A 5313-nucleotide genomic window follows, 5' to 3' on the forward strand; every position below is an offset into this window, starting at 1 on the left:
TCATTCACTTTTAACTGCCCTGTGTTTTGATGCTGAAGGTTAGAGTCACAGCTGGTGCGTGAATATTGCAAGTGCTGATTGCAAACACGGGGGCTGGGATACTGTTTTGCCAGCTGGTTGTGTTGGAGTAAAAAATTCCTGAGGAGAACTGTGAGTGTGCGCAAGAGGAAGCAGAGAGACAGCGTTTCTTGGGCACAGAACCACCTGGAGGGGCTGATGTGGGGGTTTCTGAGCAAGGAACCTGCCTGATGCTTTTTGCTCCCACTGTGTTCAAAGAACCAGACTGCATGTGCATTCTTTGCAATATACAAAACCACACCTAGAATAGATCCATCTTGCCTCCTCAATTTCTCATCCTAACGCAAACAACCCAGCTGAGGCCTGGTCTACACTACGCGTTTAAATCGATTTAAAGAGCGTTAAATCGATTTAACGCTGTACCCGTCCACACTACAACACCCTTTATATCGATATAAAGGGCTCTTTAAATCGATTTCTATAGTCCACCCCGATGAGAGGAGTAGCGCTAAATTCGATATTAACAATTTGGAGTACGGTTAGTGTGGACGGAAATCGACGTTATTGGCCTCCGGGCGGTATCCCACAGTGCACCACTGACCGCTCTGGTCAGCAATCTGAACTCGGATGCAGCGGGCAGGTAAACAGGAAAAGCCCCGTGAATTTTTGAATTACATTTCCTGCTTGCCCCAGCGTGCCGCGCTTCTGCCGTCGCCAACGGGTGGCCGATGCGTCTATCAACAGGCTCCAGATGCATGGACCGTCGGGAGGATCTGACCTGACGCTGATATAAGGGGAGCAATTTGATTGTCTCAGAGCTCGTTCGACAACGCACCAAGCATTTTGAAAAACACTCCAGGATCACAGCGCTGCGTGAAGATAAGGGACGCAGAGAACTAAGTATGGCGCTCAATGCGAGGAGGGGGCAAGATCCTGGGACTCAGCTATCCCACGTCCCCGCGAGTCTCTGACCAGTATTTCATTCTTGCTGATGCTCCAGTGTTGTAGTTCAAACCGTGTTTGTTGGTTCAGAGGCGTTCTCGTTTTTTTCTTTTCCCCCCACCACATGAAACAAGGAAGAAATCATTCTCTTGACTACTTTCAATTGTACCCTATCTGTACCTGCTGGTGCTGGTAGACGCGTGCTACCGCGTGGCGAGAGAGCAGTTCCGCTCTCTCCCTCCCTCCCCGGTGGTACGGTGCTGTGGATGCCACATCTCGGACCATGTCGTAATTGTCAATTATCTGAGAGGAGATTCCTGGTTCTCCGTGATAGGACGAAGGCTAATCAGCATCTTCATAATAGCAAGTGGGGTTCGCCGCCGCCCTCCTTTCCGTTAGAACGATTCCGTCTGCTGGCTGTCTGCCCGGGGGCTGCTCAAGTCTCTGTTTTTTTCCTGCCTTTTTTAATTCATGCAATGCGGGGGGGGGACATGCATGGTTAGCCAGGGGTATGGGGGGGGAGACGGTCGTTGTTGCAGGGGGCCCCCTGTGCATCTGACCGCAGCTGTGCTTCTCTATACACTGGTTTTCTCTGACTACATTGATTCCTATTTTAGGCAGGTATGGACTTATTTTTAGACCATAAGGGGGGATTTGATCAAGTCCCCAAGTGAGTCATCCATTTTGTTTTCAATTTTCAGCAGGTGGCATCCAATGTAGCATGCGGACAGTCATTAGAGGAGGAGATACATCTCATTGCCAGTTTACTCCGCGTGCACCGGTACCTGAACAACGGTAACCATCGTTGTTCATTGAAGAGGATGCTGCTGTCCTGCTAGCCGTGGAGTATGCCTCTCTCTCCGCGGCATCCAGTTCATCGGTGCGGAAAAAAAAAGCTGAACGGGTCCATGTTGCGTTGCTATGGGTCTGCGGCAAGCCAGGGAAAACGGAACGAAGGATTGTCAGGTGATGTTTCCGGAGGAAGGAATGACTGCGACATTTCCGACCCCCGTGACAATTGATTGCACCGTGAATTCCAGGGGCGGGTAGACTGCGGGAATCTTGGGAATAGTACGGATGCTACCAATGCGCGCTTCGATCGCGTTAGCCTCGGAGCATGGACGCACAACGCTGAATTACTGTGCCTAGTGTGGCCGCATGAAATCGAAATTATAATATCAGTTTTATAAAACCAATTTTAGCAAATTCGATATTATCCCGTAGTGTAGATGTGGCCTGAGAGACAAGAGTTCAATTTGCTGTCTTTAACTAGAACTTTTCTGCATGGAAGATGAGGCCTCTTGAGGGGTGTGTGACAGCAGAGCCCGCCCCAGACACTGACACGTAGGCTTGTGAAAAATGGCCTTTTGGCTTCTCTTGTGCAACCTCTTGCCCCTAAAAATGCACCGTGTTTCCTGGCTGGTTAGTCAGGCTTTACTTCCATTTTGATGCAGAGCACTCTCTGTAGACGCAAACATCTCCTGTCTCTGGCTGTGTCTTCAATGGCAGCGGGGGAGGGGTGGGCGTGAGGGAGGGAGCCTTTTTCACAACAAGGTGGCTAACTTGAGAACATAGCCCTAATGCAGACACAACCAGGGGTAGCTTTATCATACTCAATTGGCTTATCTGAACTTTAGGAACCATTTCTTTCTTTCTTTCTTTCCCCACTAATCTGAGATGTAGGTGGGACTGGATCCCATTTGGGGCCCCTGACTGGAGTTCTGTGAATGGTGGTTGGAGTCAAATGAAGAGATTCTGGTCTGATTCAATGGGCCTTTATTGAACTACAAAGCTTTTTCTGCAATAAGCAGCAATGATAAAACCAGAAGCAACACACACTGAGATTATTGAGATCGGGTACCTGTGAATATGCTGATTGCTGAATAACGAATGTTGATCATGTCCCAAATTCCTAGCGATTACAAGCAAGTAAACCTGAAAGCAGCATAAAATAAAAGGCCCAACCACTTGTGGCTCTACCAAATCAATTGACTTTGAGGGGGACAAGAATTTGGCCCCAGGCAATTTAAACTACAAAATCATTAATAACAACTCAAACCACAGCCTAGAGTATGAGGAATGGCTGGGACGTGTAGGGGGAAAGGGAATTCCTGGCAGCAATTGTCTGGTGAGATCTGTGTCTCTGGGTGGCAGAGAAGGGCACATATTGTCTGGTTGCCTTCACTTTTTTTTCCTGCCTTTGTGTTAGGTATATTGTGGATAGCACAACCTTCATTGATACACATCGCCTTGATTTTGTGTCTGAACACATAGGGCCTGGTTCTGTGTACACTGTTCTTTGGACAGGAACCTTTAAAACAGAACCAACAAGCCTCAACCGTCTCCTGTTCATGATGGGAGGTAGCCAGAGGAAGACTTAATAGCTACACTCCAAAGAATACAAGAATTCTTGTAATTATATGTTCCAAAAAATAGCAACTTTCTCCACCTGGGAAGCTGTTTATGTAAGAAATGCTTAGTTGTTTAGACAGCAAATGGGACCATTTATCTTCTTTGTTGAAACCCCTTACTGTTCAATCCAAAAAACCTGCAAGATACAATCTAAGATCTGGAACAGTTGGTCATATTTGAGGAAGTACTAAAATAATTACCCTTCACCTTCCATTTCTAGACATGCCAGACTCTCTCATATCACAGGAGCGTTTACCTTTCTGATCTTGTTCCAATGTTGGGGGTATAAATCTGCAAGCTTACCCCAGAATGATTTCGTACAGAGTTCATTTAATTCAGTGAATGAAAAATGTAATACAAATCAAACTGGCACCCTGAAGTCTTGTTTGGCATTTCTTTCTCCTCTGCTGGAGCAATTCAAGAATAAAAAGGTCTCCTTTTGGCTAGCATCGGTGAGGCTTTTGAATAGCTCAGCTCTAACCTTCAGCACGGTGCGGTTTCTTTCAGGTTCTTCTGCTGAAGGCAGACAGTGTGGATATTCAGATCTGTGACATAGCTAGTAGAGGCTTCTTGATCAGCTGTAACTGGATAAAAACTCAGCATGGTTAGAGGACTTGACCCCTGAACTAGTAAAGATGGCAAAAGGTTTGCTTGGCAAGAAGAAGGTGATGAGGAGGAGGAGATGGTGGTTCTAGAAGAGGGTGGCCACAGCTAAATCGCAGCCCTCCCATAAGATTACATTTATGATTTTGTTTTTATTGTGTTTGTCAATTAAGGAATGTACTGAGGAGGAGATTGATGGATTGAAAACTGTGTTACAATGATAAGGTCTCACTTTCAATGTCAGGGGTTTCCTGGTCCTGTTCACAGGCAGGGAGCTCTGTAGGGAAGCATGTGATCTGGGTCGGTCTGAAAAGAGGCAGTCTAGAGCAAGGCGGGGTGAGTTGTGCCTCTCTGCCTTAAGGAGCAGCCTGCTTTGTCTCTTGCTGTTTTGAGTTCTTGTGTGTTAGGGCTTTTGATTCTAAGCAAGGGTATCTTTTTTTTTTTCCTCCTAACTTCTCTGTGAGCATAGTATTGGATAACTCAATTTAAAAAGCACTTTTTTGGTCATCTAGAGACAGACTGAGGTGGTTGAAATAAACCTGTTCCCCAAACAAATCAGGGCCTAATTCACCATTGCAAAGTGCATGCTACAGGGGTATAGAACACTGCCATTTTAATTCCATACCATTTTATACCCACGTTGCATTTATTTGCGCTATACAAGATGCAGAACAATGGTGAATTGGGCCTATATTTGTGGATTCTTACACCATCTGGGGTCTTCTTATCCTGCCTTTTTAAAACAAACAATAACTGAAATATTCCCTTTCTTTTCTGCAGCAGATGGACACTCTCACAAATTTCATGATGGCCACGGATCTGGACTCATACCAAAAGGAAGTTGTCGAGATGTGTTTACAGAGCTACAGAAACCTCCTGGTTCATTTAGAAACTGAAGACCCATCAGAAGCAGCTTGCAAAGTGAAGGAGGAACTGGAGTCATCAGGTTAGAAACCTTTGTCTAATTTCAAGTCTAAACTTCCTAGTGTCCAGTGTATATCATTTGTTCTTGTGTCTACATTGGTACTGAGCTTAAATAATTCTCTCTCCCTGATATTTATCCCTCTGATATATTTATAAAGAGCAATCATATCTCCCCTCAGCCTTCTTTTGGTTAGGCTAAACAAGCCAAGCTCTTTCAGTCTCTTTCTTGACAGTTTCTTCTCGGTTCCTGTCGATCCTCTGTCCTTGTCAGTTTGATTCATCTTCTTAAATGGGAGCCAGAATGCACCTATTCAGTGAGTCTCACCCAGTGCTCTGTATAATGGTTATAACTCCTTATCTTATGGATATGCCTGGCTACTCTAAACACATTAGCTTTTTTAATGGCCATGTCAC

This window comes from Chelonoidis abingdonii, chromosome 14 (genome assembly GCF_003597395.2).
Source record: "Chelonoidis abingdonii isolate Lonesome George chromosome 14, CheloAbing_2.0, whole genome shotgun sequence".
NCBI lineage: Eukaryota > Metazoa > Chordata > Testudines > Testudinidae > Chelonoidis > Chelonoidis abingdonii.